Here is a 20,299-nt window from a genome sequence, read left to right as displayed (position 1 = left end):
GGGGCAGTTAGGGTGGGGGGTTCTCAGGAGGGGGCAGTCAGGGGACAAGAAGCAGGGGGGGTTTGGGGGTTCTGAGGGGGGAAGTCAGGGGGTGGGAAGTGGGAGGGAGTGGATGGGGGCGGGGCTAGGGTGGGGCTCCCCCCCCTCCTCCCAGTGTCCTCTTTTTTGATTGTGGAAATATGGTAACCCTAAGACTGCGTCCAGTTCTGGAATGCACCCTTCAGAAAGGGTGTTGACAAATTAGAAAGGGTTCAGAAAAGAGCCACAAGAACAATGTGAGGTCTGGGAAACCTTCCTTGTAGTGAGCCACTAAAGCGGTTTGATCTATGTAGCTTATCCAAGAGAAGATGAGTCGATGGCTGGATCCCAGTACCTACATGGGGAGGAGAATTTTGATAGCAGAAGGCTCTTCAGAGTAGCAGCCAAAGGCTAAATGAGATCCAATGGCAGGAAGCTGAAGGGAGACAAATTCAGACTGGAAATAAGGTGTGAATTTCTAGCCGTGGGGGAATTAACCACTGGAACAACTCACCGAGGGATGTGGTGGATTCACTTGGAGTCTTTACACACCAAGCCTGGACGACTGTAACAGCTCCGCTCTAGCGCCACCAGAAGTTCTGGGCTGGCTGCAGGAATCACTCGGTGAGGTTCGTTGGCCGGGGTTATGCAGGAGGTCAGGCCGGGTGGTCAGAATGGTCCCTTCTGGCTATAAACTCTACGAATCCCTCACCCCTGTCTGCCCAGCTGTGAGAGGCAGAGTGTGACAGAGACACAAAATGAAGGATTCACATAAACGTATCAAGGCAGGAAGAACTAAGATTAAGAGGCCACGTGGTCCTCAAAGTCAGCAGATCTGGGTTGTATTCCTGCCTTGGCTACTGACTGGCTATGTGTCCTTGGGCAAGTCCCTTTCCCTCTATGTGCCTCACTTTACCCTCTTGCCCTTTCTGTTTTCCCTTGTGAGCCCTTTGGGGCAGGGACTGTCCTTGCTCTGGGTGTGTGCTGTGCCTGGCACAATGGGGCCCTGATCTGGGGTGGGCCTGTGGGTGTGGCTATAATAGAAATAACTAATGAAGTAGGAAGCTTTAGCGTCATTTACAAATGACTCTGTCGCCTCCTCCTTGTGCTGCTTTATCCCTGCTGGAAGTGACGTCCCACAACCCAAGCCTGTTGGCTGAGCAAAATGAGATCTTACCCTCAACTCCACGGCATTTCTCTGTTTGTCAATCAGACAACTGGTAGGGGGTAAATGGGGGACACTCAGAGCTCCTGGCATGGGGAAAAGAGGGAGCTGGTGGGGACACAGAGAGCCCCTGACATGGGAGTGATGGGGGGACACACAGAGCCCCTGGAATGGGGAAGAGGGGGCAATCGGGGGGACACAGAATTCCTGGGATAGGGCCAAGGTTCAGGTAGTCCCTGAAGTAGAGGGGGCTGGGAAGATGGTATACAGGGACCTTGTGGGGGATGTGGGGGGGGATGCACAAACCGGGGACTCTTGAGTAGGAGTAAATAGGTTATTTTATCTCTGCATTTGGCATTGGTGCCACCACTTCTGGAATCCTGTGTCCAGTGCTGGAACCCACAATTCCAGAAGGATGTTGATACATTGGAGAGGGGTCAGAGAAGAGCCACAAGAATGATTAAAGGATTAGAAAACCTGCCTTAATAGTGACAGACTCAAGGAGCTCAACCTATTTAACTTTCCAAAGAGAATGTTGGGGATGACTTGATCCCAGTCTGTAAGTACCTACACGAAGAACAAATATTTAATAATGGGCTCTTCTGTCTAGCAGAGATCCAATGGCTGGAAGTTGAAACTAGACAAATTCAGACTGGAAATAAGGCGTACATTTTTAACTGAGAGTAATGGTGGAACAATTTACCAAGGGTCGTAGTGGATTCTCCATCACTGACCATTTTTAAATGGAGATTGGATGAATTTCTAAAATCTCTGCTCTAGGAATTATTTTGGAGCAGGTCTCTGGCCTTGGTTATCCAGGAGATCAGAAGAGATGATCACAATGGTCCCTTCTGGCCTTGGAATCTATGAGGAGCCCCTGGTGGGTACAATGAACTCAGCGAACAGAAGAAACAAAGTGTGGGACCCCCTAGCATAGAGTGTAGGTCACTTCAGGAGCTGAAATGAGCGATATGTCAGAGCCCTTCAGTCCCAGCTCCTACCCCACATCCCTGGGGCCTCCCAGGAGGTCTCCAGCAGAACTACAGAAGAGGAGACTTTGATCGGGGGATGGGTTTAATTTGAGATCGAGAACACCGTTATGGAGAGGAGCTCTCCACATCTGCTGTGATACTTCTCCACCTGTTCCGCGCTCCTGCTGTTCCTGGAGAATGGACCCATGGGTGGTGGTTGACACAGTGGGACAAACAAGGGCACATTAATTGCGACACAGGACTCTGAGCCCTTAAGGGAGCCTGTAATTCTGATCCCATGTGTTTTCTCTCCAATCTCTAGAGAGCATCCACAGGGAAATCTACCGCCTGGTACCCCTCCCTGGGCACATCCCCTGGGGAGAGGGCACCCCATTGCTCCCCACGCTGGTCTAGTCTGTAGTATCTTCCCCAGGGGCTCGATATCTGACCAGCCCAGCCCAGCCACTCCGTGTTAGGAGCCTTTTCATAATACTGCATCCGGCAAATCCCTGGGTTAAAAACAGAGAGATCAGAAGCGCCCAGAACTAGAGCGGAGCCGGGATGAGCGGGGCTATGATAGCTCCGGGACCTTCCTGTCCCAGCAGCATCCCGGGCTCCCAGCCCGTGTGCGCGCAGGGGCCAGTCCCCATCTGCCGCCCCACACAACCCAGGCAAGAATCGCCCCGGCCGGGCGGTGAGTGGGGACCCCGGGGGCAGGGGAGAGGGAGAGAAACAGCAGGAGAAATCGCTGCCTGGAGGAAGCGGCCGCAGCCACAAGGGGATCGGAGCTGACCCCCGGCTGGGACTGGAGAGCCCCTCCCCAGCAGCCAGCTGGGAGGCAGTGTGGGGTGGGGGTCGGGGCAGCTGAGGGGCAGCAGGGACTGGGGCCGGGAAGGGGTTTGGTCATGCCCCGGCGCGTTCCCGGCCCGGCCGCGATCCCCCGCATGGAGCCAGGGGAAGAGCCGAGGCTCCCGGATCTCCAGGGATCCGGGGAAAGGGAGATCCCCAGAGGTGCCCGCACACGTCAGAGACCCGTGGGGATGGGGGGAGCGGGGCTGTATCCTGGGAAGTAGGGACCCTCTAAGGGGGCTGGATGGAAACCTAGGGAAAACCTGAGCTCCAGGTGCAATGCTCTGGCTAGGATGGTAACAGGATCCTTGGATCCATAAACAGGGAACTAACCCAGTAGTGGCAGGGAGGGGGTATCACCTCTGTATAGAATCATAGAAGATTTGGGTTGGAAGGGACCTCAGGAGGTCACCTAGTCCAACCCCCTGCTCAAAGCAGGACCACTAAATCATCCCTAGGGCAATGACCATTACAGGAGGCTGTGTCCAGTTCTGGTATCCACCCTTCAAGAAAGGACGTTGCGAAAGTGGAGGGGGTTCAAAGAAGAGCCATGAAAAGGATGGTGAGGTCTGGGTAACCTGCTTCCAGCTGAGGCCCCAAAGAAGCTCAATCGATTAGGCTTTTCCAAAAGGAGGTGACTTGATGCCACTCGTCCCTCTGTGAGGAGGAGATCGCTCAGAGCAGAGGGCTCTTCAATCTAGCAGCCAAAGACAGAGCAAGATTCAGGAGCTGAAGCGAGACACATTCAGACTAGAAATAAGGTGCGAGCCGGGGAATGAAGCACTGGGGTACATTACCAAGGGCGTTGGTGGGTTCGCCATCACCTGGGGTCTTTAGGGAAAGATTGGGGGTGTTTCTAAAAGCTCTGCTCTGGTGAAAGCAGAAGCTGGGTTAGATGCAGGAGTCACTGGCTGAGATGCTCCAGCCTGAGTTACACAGGACTAGGTCATCACCATGGTCCCTTCTGGCCTTCGCATCTGTGTATGTTCCCTCCCAGCAGGTGCCAGGACAGCAGGTGAGGAGAAGCCCCAGCTGGACGGGCCTGTGGAAGCAGAGCCTCAGCGGACATCCCGGAGCGCCAAGTGGGGCGATGCCAACGGGCCAGGGTGGCAGCAGAGAGATCTCCAGGAGGGAAGAGGCTTGTGGGCACTCGGGGTCCCCATGGGGATGCAGCAGGGGGAGCAAGCCCACCACTGCCCTGACTGCGGAAAGGGTTTCAGCCAGAGCACAAACCTCCTAACCCACCGGCGAGCACACCTGGAGGAGAGACCCTACGAATGCCCTGATTGCGGGAAGGCCTTCAGCTGGCGCTCCCACCTGTTGGAGCACCAACGCATCCACACCGGGGAGCGCCCCTACCAGTGCGGGGAATGCGGCAAGAGCTTCAGCTGGAGTTCGGCCCTGATCCAGCACCAGAGCACTCACACGGGCGAGCGGCCCTACCGCTGCCCCGACTGTGGGAAGAGCTTCAGCCGTGGCTCCAACCTGCTGCAGCACAAGCGGATCCACACGGGGGAGAGGCCCTACCGATGCCCCGAGTGCGGGGAGAGCTTTGGCCACAGCTCACACCTGGTGCGGCACCAGCGCATCCACACGGGCCACAAGCCCTACAAGTGCATGGAGTGCGGGAAGAGCTTCATCTCCAGCACCTGCCTCCTGCGGCACCGGCGCATCCACACGGGAGAGAAACCCTTCACCTGCCTGCAGTGCGGGACGCGCTTCAGCCACAGCTCCTCCCTGCTGCGCCACCAGCGGGCCCACAAGGGCGAGCGCCCCTTCTTGTGCAGCCAGTGCGGGAAGGGCTTCAGCCAGAGCTCCTACCTCTCTGAGCACCTGCGCACCCACACCGGCGAGCGCCCCTACAAGTGCCCCCACTGCGGGAGGGCCTTCGCCCAGAGCTCCACGTTGGCCCGGCACCAGGGGGCCCACACCAGCGAGCACCACTTCCCCTTCTTTGGCTGCGGGGGGAGTTGATGCAGGGCAGGGAGACTGCTGCAAACACTCACGCTCCTTCGGCTGGGGAGAACCTGCTGCTGCCTCCAGCTGGGCTCCTGCCCCAGGAGCCTCAGCCATTGCATCAAGTTGAGAGTCTGCAAAAGTGGGCTATGGAGACACGTCTCCCTGGGGTCCTTCCCCGTTAACCCATGGGGGGGACATACCACTGCATCAGGCTCAGGGTTTCGGCACTGGTGAGGCCACATCTGGAGTATTGTGTCCAGTTTTGGTCCCCTCACTACAGAAGGGTTGTGGACATATTGGAGAGAGTCCAGCGGAGGGCAACAAAAATGATTAGCGGTCTGGGGCTCATGACTTACGAGGAGAGGCTGAGGGAACTGGGCTTGTTTAGTCTGCAGAAGAGAAGAGTGAGGGGGGATTTGATAGCAGCCTTCAACTACCTGAAGAGGGGTTCAAAAAAGGATGGAGCTCGGCTGTTCTCAGTGGTGGCAGATGACAGAACAAGGGGCAATGGTCTCAAGTTGCAGTGAGGGAGGTCTAGGGTGGATATTAGGAAACACTATTTCACTAGGAGGGTGGTGAAGCACTGGAATGGGTTACCTAGGGAGGTGGTGGAATCTCCATCCTTAGAGGTTTTTAAGGCCCGGCTTGACAAAGCCCTGACTGGGATGATTTAGTTGGCGTTGGTCCTGCTTTGAGCAGGGGGTTGGACTAGACGACCTCCTGAGGTCTCTTCCAACCCTGATATTCTATGATTCCAGTGGTGGATCATGCAGCCACATCCCACTGCATTCAGTTGGGGCCCTGGCCTGGAGAACCCAGGGGGGGATACATGTCACTGATCTGGCTGGGGTCCTGTGCTAGTGGAATCCAGAGGGGACATGCCACTGGCTCAGGATAAAGGTCTGCCATCTCCCTGTGGCCCTGGCTGAGTGGCCCTATAGCAGTGGTTTTCAAACTGTGGGTCGCGAGCCAGTACCGGGTCATGGAATGGAAGGCACTGGGTCGCGGCGGCTCTGGTCAGCACTGAGGGTCCTGTTAAAAGTCCCATCGATGGTGCTGCCCGGCTAAGGCAGGCTAGTCTCAACCTGTTCTGACACCGCGCTGCGCCCTGGAAGCGGCCAGCAGCAGGTCCAGCTCCTAGGTGGGAGGGACATGTGGCTCCATGCACTGCCCCCGTCCCAATCACTGGCTCCGCACTCCACTGTCGGGGGGGGGAGGGGCACGGTTCCTGCACGCGAGAGCCTCGCGGAGCCGCTTGCACACCTCCGCCTAGGAGCTGGACCTGCTGCTGGCCACTTCCAGGGCGCAGTGCAGTCCGCGGTGCCAGGACAGGCAGGAAGCCTGCCTTAGCACCCCTGCTGCACCGCTGACCGGGAGCCGCCCGAGGTAAGCCTGCACCCCAACCCCACACCCCAATCCCCTGACCCAGCCCTGAGCCCCCCCAAACCCAGAGCCCCTTTCTGCACCCCAAACCCCTCATCCCTGGCCCCAGCCCAGAGCCTGCCCCCCCAGCCCAGAGCCCTGACCCCCTCCCACACTCCAACCCCCTGCCCTGAGCCCCCCCAAACCCAGAGCCCCCTCCCACACCCTAAACCCCTCATCCCCAGCTCCGGTGGGTCGCGGGCATCAACAATTTTCTTCAACTGGGTCGCCAGGAAAAAAGTTTGAAACCCACTGCCCTATAGGATAGGGGTCACTGATCAAACCTCAGTGGCCCTTGGAGGGATGTGCCACCGCATCAGGCTGAGGGTCTGCAGTGGCGGATTATGGAGCCAGCTGGGATCCTGGCCTGGTAGCCCTCATGGGGCACATTACTACATTGTGTCTCACCTCTCCCCACCTGGGATTGAACCCAGTACCTCTGTTTCTAGACCTATGCCTCCCTCCTGTCTGCAATAAAGGACGTGTTGCCTGCGAGGCACTGACAAACCCATCATTTAGCTGTTAGAGAGGGACATAGGCACCCTGTTAGCACAGGTTACAGCCAGCCTGAGGATCACTGGATTATGTACCCATATTCCCTTGGTTGGTCTGTTTATAGGGCTCAAACCCACAGCCTCTGGGTTTCCACTACCCTATGTTCTCTGCTTGGTTCAGGTCCCATTCAACCGGGCTGAGAGTCTGAGAGGTAAAAACAAGCACTGCTCCCTCTCTGTCATGCCCTCTTTCCTCCTGCTGGTGGCATCAATATGCGCCATCAGCTCACAATAAATTGAGTGGCTCATCAGGCTGTGGCCAACCCTCTCTTTTATTACATGGAAGAAGTAAGTGTGTGTGAGAGAGAGAGAGATTTGGAGGGAGAAGCACAGTGCATGGGTCCTGGACCGTATGGGGGTTACATCAGGGGGTCCATAGAGAAGATGGACCAGTCAGAGGTAGCACATATTATTGGAACAACTAGGAGCCTCAGTCAGGCTCCAGGACCGCACCGTGGTGGGTGCTGTACATTATTTATTAGGTGTATTATGGTAACACCTAGGAGCACTGGTCAGGCACCAGGACCGCACTGTGCTTGGTGCTGTACATTATTTATTAGGTATTGTGATGGGTTACCCCCTCCTCCTTCCAGGGACCTTGGCCAAACTGGACAGTCACTACGCAAGAGGATAAATGGACACAAGTCAGATATCAGGAATGGCAATATACAAAAACCTGTAGGAGAACACTTCAACCTCCCTGGCCACACAATAGCAGATGTAAAGGTAGCCATCTTACAGCAAAAAAACTTCAGGACCAGACTCCAAAGAGAAACTGCTGAGCTCCAGTTCATTTGCAAATTTGACACCATCAGCTCAGGATTAAACAAAGACGGTGAATGGCTAGCCAACTACAAAAGCAGTTTCTCCTCCCTTGGTGTTCACACCTCAACTGCTAGCAAAGCACCTCACCCTCCCTGATTGAACTAACCTCGTTATCTCCATACTGATTTATACCTGCCTCTGGAAATTTCCATTACTTGCGTCTGATGAAGTGGGCATTCACCCACGAAAGCTTATGCTCCAATACTTCTGTTAGTCTTAAAGGTGCCACAGGACCCTCTGTTGCTTTTTACAGATTCAGACTACCACGGCTACCCCTCGGATACCCTACCATGACCTCACCCTTGTTTTTTACCCCTTTTATCCTTACCCAGAGAATTTCAACAAGTCTATCTCTTATTTCTATCTCAACCGCAGTCCAAGCTTATACATTTTTAATACATAAGGAAACACCTCCTCCCTTTTTCCCCCACCTGTCCTTCCTGAGCAAGCTGTACCCTTCTATACCAATATTCCACTCGTGTATTATCCCACCAAGTCTCTGTGATGCGAACTATGTCATAGTTGTGTTGATTTACTAGCATTTTGAGTTCTTCCTGCTTATTCCCCATACTTCTTGCGTTCATATACAGACATCTAAGATACTGATTTGCTTTCCCCCGCCCCAGTTCTGTCTTGTCTCTCCCTTATCCCTCCTATAACAGCCCATGCTCCCCCCAAATCCCAAACCTTCTCCCAGGTCTCCATGTTTTTGATTTACCTGTGGGCTTTGGTCACTTGCCACCTTCTAACCTAGTTTAAAGCCCTCCTCACTTGGTTAGCCAGTCTGTAGCCAGATATGCTCTTCCCCTTCCTCGATAGGTGGACCCCATCTCTGCTTAGCAGCCCTTCTTCCTGGAACAGCATCTGTGGTCAAGAAAGCTGAAGCCCTCCTGGCGACCCTCGGGAGTGGGGGAGTGGCATGGGGCCAGGGTAGGCAGGGAGCCTGCCTTAGCGGCAACCACGCTGCATCACCAAATGGGAGCTGCTGGAGGTAAATGCTGCCCGGTGGAAGGCCGCACCTGAACCCCCAGCCCTGAGCCCGTTCTGGAGCCAGCACCCTGAACCCCCTCCTGCACCCCAAGCCCCAGCCCTGAGCCCCCTCCCAGAGCCAGCACCCCCAAACCAGCCCTGAGCCCCCTCCTGTACCCCAAACCCCAGCCTGACCCCCCTCCCAGAGCCAACACTCCATACCTCCTCCTGCAACCCAACCCCCTGCCCCAGCCCTCACCCCCCTCCCAGAGCTTGCACCCCTCACCCCCTCCTGCACCCCAACCCCCTGCCCCAGCCCTCAACCCCCTCCCAGAGCTTGCACCCCAACCCCCTGCCCCAGGCTCAGCCCAGAGCCCCCTCCCACACTGTGAACCCCTCGGCCCCAGCCCAGAGCCCGCACCCCCCCCGCCCGCACTCCAACCCCCTGCCCCAGCCCAGTGAAAGTGAGTGAGGGTGGGGGAGAGCGAGTGTGGGGGGGATGGAGGGAGTGGGCTGGGGCTTTGGGGAAGGGTCAGGAATAGATCATGGGTTGCCCTTAAATTCAAAAAGTGATCTTGGGCATAAAAAGGGTTGGAGATGACTGCCCTACACTAACCAGTCCCCACTCTGCCTTTCCACTCGCACGACAGGCTGCCTGCTGATCATTCCCATCCCCTGCCAGCCCTCTGGGGCTCCCTAGCCCTACCATCGGAAGAAGTGAGGTTCTTACCCACGAAAGCTTATGCTCCAATACATCTGTTAGTCTTAAAGGTGCCACAGGACCCTCTGTTGCTTTTTACAGATTCAGACTAACACGGCTACCCCTCTGATACTAGCCCTACCATGCGCCCACAGCTCCCCGCCCTGATCATGAATATGCAGAAGAAGGTGGCTCTGAAATCTCCAGCATGCCCTGAGTCAATGGCCAGCCCTGCCCATGGTGCATTGCAAAGGGAGACTCCATTTCCCAGAGTCCCTTGCAACGGGGATTGCACTAAACGTGGGACAGGCTCCCACCCCCAGCCGGTTCCCACCCCCTTAGTCCCCCGGGCTGCTGGGGCAGGAACTGTGGCTGGAGCAGCCGGCAGCTCCCTGGTGGTTCCCCCTTGGGGGCTTCTGGAGGAGACGCCGAGGCCGCTCTGCAGGGACGTCATGCAGGAGAATGACAAGACCTTGATCTCGCTGGGTGAGCAGCGGCTGCCCCTCGGGGATCGGGGGGTTCGGAGGTGCCCTGGGGGAGGCTTCAGTTCAGGACTCCTCCCCACCCCCTTGGGTTCCTGAGGGAACTGCCCCTGGAACCCCACCACCCCCATACGATAGAGACAGTGGGTAGGGTGACCAGATAGCAAGTGTGAAAAATCGGGATGGGGGTGGGGGGTAATAGGATCCTATATAAGAAAAAGACCCCAAAATCGGGACTGTCCCTATAAAATCGGGACATCTGGTCACCCTAGCAGTGGGGCCAGCTGCCCCTCCCACGCCCCGCAGTGCTGATCTCTGCCTCTCCGTCCCCACCAGCAACAGCTGGAGACCCCCCCGTCTCCAAGAGAACCTTAAATCCTCCACAATCCCCTGCCCTCCCTGAACGCTGCCCCCCTCACTCTCTCAGACACACACACACACTTTCCATCCACACAGGGAGGGGAGGAAGTGTGTGCAGGTGGTGGGCTGAGAGGATGGGTGTGCATGGGGAGAGGGGGGGTGCACACATGTGTGCAAGCGGGGAAGAGCCGGGTGTGCATGTGCAGGGAAGGTGCTGCTAGACCCCGTCTCTGGGGCTACGGGGAGTGTCATGGGGGTGCACTCACCACCCAAGCCCCTCTGGGGTCAGGACACGACAGGGATTCGTCTAGCTTCAGCACCCCCTTTTGTCGGCTGATCTGGCTTTGCCGTGGTGTTGTTCTGGGTGACTCAGCCCTCAAGCCAGGTCACACTTCAAGTTCAGTGCCCTTCTGGGATATCCAAGTCCAGCTGTAACTGGTCAGGCCCCACGCTGGCCTCTTCACAGTCCCTTCACCCGCTTCCCCCTGGTCCCAGAGCAAAATCATAAAAACGGAAGTCCATCCCCCTGCGCTGAGGTGGGACCAAGTAAACCTAGACCAGGGGTAGGCAACCTATGGCACGCATGCCGAAGGCGGCATGCAAGCTGATTTTCAGTGGCACTCACAGTGCCCGGGTTCTGGCCACCGGTCTGGGGGGCTCTGCATTTTAATTTAATTTTAAATGAAGCTTCTTAAACATTTTTAAAACCTTATTTACTTTACATACAACAATAGTTTGGCTATATATTATAGACCTATAGAAAGAGACCTTCTAAAAATGTTAACATGTATTACTGGCACGCGGAACCTTAAATTCAAGTGAATAAATGAAGACTCGGCACACCACTTCTGAAAGGTTGCCGACCCCTGACCTAGACCATCCCTGACAGCTGTTTGTCCAGTCTGTTCTTAAAAACCTCCAATGACAGGGACTCCACAAACTCCAGCCTGGGAACATGTTGCCTCTGAACTATCCACAGAGTTAGAAAGTTTTTCCTAATATCTAACCTAAAGCTCCCTTGCTGCAGATTAAGCCCATTGCATCTTGTCCTACTTTCAGTTGATCACTGTCCTTTTTATAACAGCACTTGGCATATTTTAAGACTGTTATCAGGTCCTCCCCTCAGTCTTCTTTTCTCAAGACTGAACATGCCCAGTTTTTTTTAAAACCTTTCCTCATAGGTCAGGTTTTCTGAACCTTTTATTGTTTTTGTTGCTAGTCTCTGGACTCTCTTCAGAGTCCAAAGAACAGCCTCTTTCCTAAAATGTGGTGCCCAGACTGTGCCACGGTTCTCCAGCTGGGGTGTCCCCCAGTGCCGAGTAGAGCAGGACAATTGCCTCCTGTGTCTTACACACAACACTCCTGTCAATACACCCCAAAGTCCTTTCAAATTAAACAGAACCTAGCAAAATCACACTCTTCTTTCACAGAGTAGCAGATCCCAGGGCTTCTCCCTGGGCCCCCTCCATAAAGCTCAAAACTATGAACAAAATTAAACACCCCCAAAGCATTTCTCACCCCTCTCCACGCTTGGGCCAGTCACAGTGTGATGGGGGAACAGGCACTCTCGGCCCCGTTCCTATGGGTACAGCGGAATTGGGGAGATGCGCACTCTAGGCTAGGGTAACCAGATAGCAAATGTGACAAATCGGGACGGGGGTGGGGGGTAATAGGTGCCCATATAAGAAAAAGCCCTGAATGTCGGAACTGTCCCTATAAAATCAGGATATCTGGTCACCCTACTCTAGGCCCTGTCTCTATGGTTACAGCGGAGCTAAGGAGATGCGCACTCTAGGCCCCATCTCTATGGTTATAGCAGAGCTGGGGAGATGTGCATGCTTGGCCCTGCTCTATGGTTACATGCAGGCATGGGGAAATGCACATTCTAGGCCCCATCTCTTTGGATACGAGGGAGCCTGGGAAGTGCATGCTCTAGATAGAGTCTCTATGGTTATGGTTGAGCCTGGAAGATGCACACCCTAAGCTGGGTCTCTACGGTTACTGGCTGGGCAGGGAGATTTGTGCTCTGAGTCCCATCGCTATTTACTGGGGTTAGGGTTGGGAATATGCGCTCTAAGCCCTGGCTCTGTGGTTACAGGTGGGCCGAAGAGACGTGCATTCTTCTAAGCCCATCTCTGTGGTTACAGGTGGGCTAGAGAGACGTGTTCTCTAGACCCCATCTCTATGGTTACAGGAGTGCATGGAGACTTACATTCTAGGCCATGTCCCTCTGGCCAGGTATTACATTGTGCAAGGTGGGGAACCAAAGGGAGTGACGTCAGAGAAACCTTGAGAGGGGACTACAGAGAGAAGGGAGAATCCCGTTTAAAAAATATTATTATTATTGAGGGGATTTTCTATTCATTGTCTTGTTTGCATAATTGTATGGAAATTAGGGGATTGGCTCACTTGCATAAACCCTCCAGATTTCTGAGCCTGCAGCCACGACATCATGGAGGGTGGTATAAATGATGCTTCTGGGCAGGGTAGATGCCTTCCACTGATGCCCAGGCCTATAACAACCCCGACGATTCACTGGGCGTAGCCAGGATCTTCCCTGCCAGGGTGAGGGAAGGGTTTGGGGGTTTTCGCTTCCTGCCCATCAGGTTTTCTGCTCCGTGACAAACCCCTTTGCTGCCCCTTCTCTCCCCAGCAGGGAACGAGCCCCGGCTGGATTCTCTTTCTCTCCCAGCAGGTTCCAGGACCAAGAAGAGGAATCCCCAGCAAGAAGAGCCTGTGGGGGCGGAGCTGCAAGGGATGCCCCAGAGTCCTGATCAGGGAGACGCTGGCCAAAGCCAGGGAAGGAGAGGACAGCAGCAGGGAAAGACAGAGGGAGAACCCACTGATGAAGAATGTTCTAAGAAGCTCCTTGGCTTGCAAAGAATCTGCACAGCAGAGAGACCCTATAAATGCCCCGAATGCGGGAAAAGCTTCACCCAGAGCTCTATGCTCATCCGCCACGAGAGATCCCACACGGGAGAAAAACCCTACACATGCTCTGTCTGCGGGAAGAGTTTTAGTCAGAGGTCCAATCACATGCAGCATCAGAGGATCCACACAGGGGAGCGACCCTATAAATGCACTGACTGTGGGAAGAGCTTCTCTCTGAGCTCCCGCCTGCTCCAGCATCAGATTGTCCATACTGGAGAGCGGCCTTACAAATGCTCTGACTGTGGGAAGAGCTTCAACCAGAAGTCCAACCTGAAGCAGCACCAGAGAATCCACACAGGGGAGCGACCCTACCGACGCCCTGATTATGGAGAAAGCCACTCTCTCAGCCCACCCCAGGGGATCCATAAAGTAGAGAGACCCTATAAGTGTCCCCAATGTGGAAAATGCTTCCGTGTGAGCTCGCACCTTATTAGACACCAAGTCACCCACACGGGAGAGCGACCCTATAAATGCTCCGTCTGCGGGAAAAGCTTCTCACTGAGTTCTCACCTCATCCGGCACCGGATAGTCCACACAGAGGATAAACCCTACGTCTGCACTGAGTGTGGGAAGAAGTTTAGCCTGAGCTCCAGGCTCGATAGGCACCTGAGAACCCACACGGGAGAGAGACCCTATAAATGCCCCAACTGCGGGAGCGGCTTCATCGACAGCTCTGCTCTTATTAAGCACCAGAGGATTCACACTGGGGAGCGACCCTATACCTGCCCTGAATGTGGGAAGAGCTTTGGTCGGAGCTCAAACCTTATTGCCCATCAGAGAACTCATACGGGAGAGAGACCCTATAAATGCCCCAACTGCGGGAAAAGCTTTGTCGGCAGCTCTGATCTTAATAAACACCAGCGCACCCACACGGGAGAGCGCCCCTATAACTGCCCTGAATGTGGGAAGAGCTTCAGCCGGAGCTCAAACCTTATTGTCCATCAGAGAATCCACACGCGTTCCTTCACTCCTGCTCAGGGATGTGGTTAGGGAGATTTTGTATGTTGGCATTAAACATTTTGGGGGGTTTATTTATTTGATCACTTGGCTCCCATGTAGCCTCTTATTTCCAAACCCTGCTAGTGCCTTGTTCATCCTGTGTTTTAATACGGCTAAATGTAAATGTATACATCTGGGAACAAAAAGTGTCAGCCAGACTTACAGGATGGGGGACTGTCCTGGGAAGCAGGGACTCTGAACAAGATTTGGAAGTTATGGTAGATAATCAGCTGAACATGAGCTCTCCCTGTGATGCTGTAGCCAAAAGATCTAATGCAATCCTGGGATGCATAAACAGGGGACTCTCAAGTGGGAGTAGAGACGTTATTTTACCTTTATATTTGGCACTTTTGCAACCACTGCTGGAATCCTGTGTCCAGTTCTGGTACCTACAATTCAAGAAGGCTGTTGATAAATTGGAGAGGGGTCAGAGAAGACCCACGAGAATGATTAAATGATTGGAAAGCCTTATGGTGGCAGACTCCAGGAGCTCCATCTATTTAGCTGAACAAAGAGATGATTATGAGGTGACTTGATCAGTCTATAAGTAACTCCGTAGGAAAAAATATTTAATAATGGGCTCTTCAGTCTAGCAGAGAAAGATCTAACACTAGCCAGTGGCTGGAAGTTGAAGCCAGACAAATTCAGCCTGGAAGTAAGGCATAATTTTTTAATGGTGAGAGTAATTAACCATTGGAGAACTGGCCAGGGGTTGTGGTGGATTCTCCATCACTGACAATTTTTAAATCAAGATGGGATATTTTTCTGAAAGTTCTGCGCTAGGAATTATTTTGGGGAAGCTCTATGGACTGTGTGAAACAGGAGGTCAGACTAGATGACCACAATGGCTTTAGAATCTATGAATCTACATAAAGCCTTGGAAGGAATAATTTTTTTAGTCAGTAAATGTCAATTTCAGCATGCACACACAAACCAATGACAAAATATTTCCAGTGATAATCAATATTTACAAGTAGGCAGAGTAAGAAAAATGCTGCTTTAGAACTTCTTGGAGTCAAATTCCAGTGACTGAAAATAAGCCTGTTACAAATGAACTAGTGAATGAATCGTAAAAACAGGTAGGATTTGGTGATGTCAGGATATTGACTTTGTATATTTTGACATGTGATGCTGACAATTTGGTTTTAATGGTTTATAAAACTTAAATTTTTTGAATCTCAACATCTGCTATCATTAAATAATTATCTGACCCTCCCCACTTAATTTCCGGCAACTGTGAAAATTTAAAGAGATAAAAATAAATGCTTAAAAATAAACATTGATATTATCTATTGAAATTATTTTTTTAAAAATTCTGCCAAACCTAGTTTTATATACACCTCTACCCCGATATAACGCGACCCGATATAACACAAATTCGGATATAATGCGGTAAAGCAGCGCTCCAGGGGGACGGGGCTGCGCACTCCAGTGGATCAAAGCAAGTTTGATAGAATGTGGTTTCACCTATAACGCGGTAAGATTTTTTGGCTCCCGAGGACAGCGTTATATCGGGGTAGAGGTGTGTATAATATATAAAAAGCTCTTTGGAACGGGGCCTGTCTCTTCAATACGTACAATGCGTAGCACAATGGGATCCTACACTTGATTGGTCCCTCTGGGTGTAACCAGGCTGAAAACATTAAAATAACAAAAATGTCCATGTTTTGATTTATAAAATGCTTTTGCAGCCTTTCTTCGAGAAGCTCTAACACGTCTCTCGTTTGTAGCAGAGTTCTGAAATATGGCAGAGGGAAAGCCCTTGGGCTAGAGAAGTGCCTTTTCTTTGTCCTGGAAAGTATGCTCCAGTTTGGCAGAGATATCAATTGTTAACAGTCACCAATTCTTTTCTCTCGCTTGGGTTCCTCCAGAAAGTGGTGAGAGGCTGCTGGAATAACACCCGAACTCAACCATTGTAAAGATCCAGGCCTGTCCTGGTGCAGCACATGCTACTGGAAATGTGTTGGAACTGCTGGCTTGGGGGGGAATGGGGGACATACAGCGCCCCTGGCATGAGGGAGAAGGAGGGAGTCCCTGAAATAGAGGGGTTGGGATGGTGGCACACAGGGAACTTCAGTGAGGGAATGTCAGGAAAGAGGGAGCTCCTGATGCGTGCAATGAGTAGGGCCTGCTGGAGAAACAGACGTGTGCAATCTTGTGGTGGAGAAGGTACTAGCATGGGACTGGGTATTCCTGGACCTTGAGGGAGTCATTCTCTTCTCTAAAAAGCAACAGAGAGTCCTGTGGCACTTTTAAGACTAACAGATGTATTGGAGCATAAGCTTTCGTGGGTGAATGCCCACTTCGTCGGATGCATGGGACAAAGTGGGCATTCACCCACGAAAGCTTATGCTCCAATACATCTGTTAGTCTTAAAAGTGCCACAGGACCCTCTGTTGCTTTTTACAGATCCAGACTAACATGGCTACCCCTCTGATTCTTGATTCCCTTCTCTGCGCCTCTTTCCCTCTCCCACCTTGTGTCTGCCTTGGGCTGGGACTGCTGTCGGAAAGTTCTTCCTCTGAAATGTGTTGCCTTTCAAGTCCATTGACCATCCCCTGATGGTCTTGTGGCACAGGAGATCCTAAGCTACTGTCTCTACCTCACTCGTCTATCAGGTCCTCCTCCTCCCCTCTCTAGGCTAACCAGCCCCTGGCTTTCCAGTCTCACTCCATATGACAGTCTGTCCTGGCTGCTGATCATTCTTGGTGCCCAACCCTGCCCCTGGGCCTCCCTGCACCTACCAGGCTAGTGGGGAGATTTGTAGATCTTAAAGCCACAAAGGATCATTGGGATCGTCTAGTCTGGCCTCCTGTATAACACAGGTCAGAGACCTGCCTGGAATTAGGGTGACCAGATGTCCTGATTTTATAGGGACAGTCCCGATTTTTGGGTCTTTTTCTTATATAGGCTCCTATTACCCCCCCACACCCGTCCCGATTTTTCAGATTGCTGTCTGGTCACCCTACCCGGAATTAATTTCTGCTTGAACCAGAGCAGATCTTTCAGCAAAACAGACTGTCTTGAACAAAGGTAACAGCTCTCCGCCCCTTCGTGAATATTCAAGAGGGGGTGAGTCTGAAATCTCCAGCATGCCCCAAAGAAACAGCCAACCCTGATGCATTGCAAAGGGAGACTACATTTCCCAGAGACCTTTGCAAAGTGGGCCGCACTAAAAGCAGCACAAGACCCCACCCCCATCCTAGTCCTACCCTAAAGTAGTTCCTGCCCCAGCCCTAGTGCTGGGGACCCTGGCCACAGCGGCAGATGCCCCAGTGGTTCCAGGCGCCGGTGGGGCTCGAGGAGTGGGGGCTCCTGGATGAAGGGCAGAGGCAGCTCTACAGGGACGTCATGCAGGAGAATTACTAGACTGATCTCGCTGGGTGAGGCGCCGCTGCCCCTCGGGGATCAGGAGCTCGATGGGCTTTGATGGACCTGGGGCAGCTATGGATCAGGGCTCTTCCCCGCTTAGATTTCTGGGGGATCAGCCCTGCTGCCCCCAGGCCCAGCAGCACAGGGACCATCACCCCACAGGGCGGATCCCGTGTGCCCCCAGCAGAGAGTGGGGCCCGGGTTAAAATCAATGAGCAGTTCTCCGTACCGAGCCCTTGGGGGAAATTTCACCGCCCCGTCTCGCCTGTTTCATTCCCCTGAGCATGGTTTCCCCGACCCAGCCACGATCCCCCGGATGGAGCGAGGGGAAGAGCTGAGGGTCCGGATCTCCAGGGCTCCTAGGAAAGGGAGACCCTGAGAGGTGCCCACACAGGTGAGGGATGAGCAACACCGGCTTAGAGACTGTCCGGGAGTGAAGGGAAAAGTTCGGATCCCAGCAAAGCTGCAGGGAGCCCCTCAGTTCTCTCTCATCTCAGTATCATCCCCAGCAGGTCCCTGTCCTCACAGCAGCTGTTACTGCCAGATCCCACCCCTGGCAGGAGCCCTCCCCTCCCCCAGCCTTTCTCTGAGGGCTCAGCTGGCATGTTGGGGCACCCCAGCCCCTCCTCTCCCCTCTGGGAAAGGCTTTGGGGGATTTGCTTCCTGCCCATCAGGTTTTCTGCTCAGTGACAAACCCCTTTGCTGCCCCCTCTCACCCCAGCACAGGGAACGAGCCCCGGCTGGATTCTCTGTCTCTCCCAGCAGGTGCCGGGATGGCGAGTGGGAACTTTGAGGCGATCCCCCAGTGGGAAGAGCCTGCGGGAGCGGAGCTGCCCAGGACATCCCAGAGCCCCGAGCGGGTAGACACCGATGGGGCGGAACGGCAATGGGGAGCCTCCCCGGCAGGGAAACTGAGTCAATCCAGAGCTGGTGTCGAAGCTGAATATGACATGGTGTCTCGTGGAACCCAGGTGGGGGAGAGAGCGAATACGTGCCCTGAGTGCGGGAAAAGCTTCCCTTGGAGCTCCCGGCTCCTCCGACACCAGAGATCCCACACCGGGGAGCGCCCCTACCAGTGCCCTGACTGCGGGAAGGGCTTCAGCGAGAGCTCGGCCCTGATCCAGCACCAGCGCATCCACACCGGGGAGCGCCCTTACAGCTGCAGTGTGTGTGGGAAGAGTTTCGGCCTGAGCTCCCACCTGATCCGCCACCAGCGCACCCACACAGGGGAGCGCCCCTACCAATGCCCTGACTGCGGGAAGGGCTTCCTGCGGTGCTCCCAGCTCACCCTGCACTGCCGGACCCACACGGGAGAGAGACCCTATCAATGCCCTGATTGCGGGAAGGGCTTCAGCGAGATCCCCAACCTGCACTGGCACCAGCGCAGCCACACGGGGGAGCGGCCCTATAAATGCTCTGACTGCGGGAAGGGCTTTGCTCAGAGCTGCCACCTCCTGCAGCACCAGCGCACCCACACCGGGGAGCGGCCCTACAGGTGCCCCTGCGGGAGGGGGTTTGTCCGGAGCTCCCAGCTGATCCGGCACCGGACGGTTCATACAGGGGAGAAACCATACAAATGTCCCATCTGCGGGAAATGCTTCACTCAAGGATCCACCCTGGCCAGCCACCTGCGGATCCACACCGGGGAGAGACCCTTCAAATGCCCTCAGTGCGGGAAGAGCTTTGTTCGGAGCTCCCACCTTATTACACACCGGAGAACCCATACAGCATAGAACGCCATGCACGCCCCCCCAGACGTGTCCCAGCCTTGGGGTGCGTATTAGCCACGGTTCATCCCTTATAACGCCCCTTAAAACCCACACATGTGGCTCCTTTCATACATGTTCCCTCCTGCGCAGAGGTACAGCTAAGGCGAGTTAAACATTTTTAGGGGCCTCATTTATTTCAACAACCGCTTGGATATAATCTCTTGATTTCCAGCCAGACTGCTAGTGCCTTTTTGATCCGTGTGTGTGGGGGGGGTTCAGAGATAACCACGGGGTTCAGATGCCCTCTCTATTAATTTTAATGGGGGTTGGATCACCCAGTCCCTTAGGCATAAAAGGTGGCAATAAGGCATACGTTTTTAACAGGGTAATTAACCAATGGAACAATTTACCATGGGTCACGGTGGATTCTCCATCCCTGGCCATTTTTAAATCAGGAGTGGAGGCTTTCCTACAAGCTCTGGTCTAGGAATCATTTGGAGGGAGTTCTCTGGTCTGTGCCATACAGGAGGTCAGACTAGATCAGTGGTTTTCAAACTGCGGGTTGCAACCCGGTACCGGGTCGTGGAATGTCAGGCGCTGGGTGGCGGCGGCTCTGGTCAGCATCAGCGACCCGGGCCGTTAAAAGTCCCGTCGGCGGTGCTGCCTGGCTAAGGCAGGGTAGTCCCTACCTGTTCCGACACCGCACTGCGCCCCAGAAGCGGCCAGTGGCAGGTCCAGCTCCTAGGCAGGGGGCCACAGGGCTCCGCGCGCTGCCCCCACCCCAAGCACCGGCTCCGCACTGGCCAATGGGAGCTGTGGGGGCGGTGCCTGCGGGCGAGAGCCGCGCGGAGCCCCTTGCGCGCCTCCACATAGGAGCCGGACTTGCTGCTGGCTGCTTCCAGGGTGCAGCGCGGTTCGCGGTGCCAGGACAGGCAGGAAGCTTGCCTTAGCACCCCCACTGCGCCGCTGATCGGGAGCCACCCAAGGTAGGCCCACGCCCCAATCCCTTGCCCC

At 54.3% G+C, this 20,299-nt stretch overlaps 1 pseudogene; it reads left to right on the top strand.

The window, feature by feature from the left end:
• LOC112113187 overlaps positions 1–19,913 on the top strand; it is a 21,419-nt pseudogene extending 1,506 nt beyond the window's left edge.
• The last annotated feature ends 386 nt before the right edge of the window (positions 19,914–20,299 follow it).

The sequence above is a fragment of the Terrapene carolina genome, unplaced genomic scaffold (assembly GCF_002925995.2).
Source record: "Terrapene carolina triunguis isolate 2854851 unplaced genomic scaffold, T_m_triunguis-2.0 Scaffold926, whole genome shotgun sequence".
NCBI classification, from domain to species: domain Eukaryota; kingdom Metazoa; phylum Chordata; order Testudines; family Emydidae; genus Terrapene; species Terrapene triunguis.
Note: the sequence above shows the minus strand (reverse complement) of the source record. Positions and strands in the feature narration are given on the sequence as shown.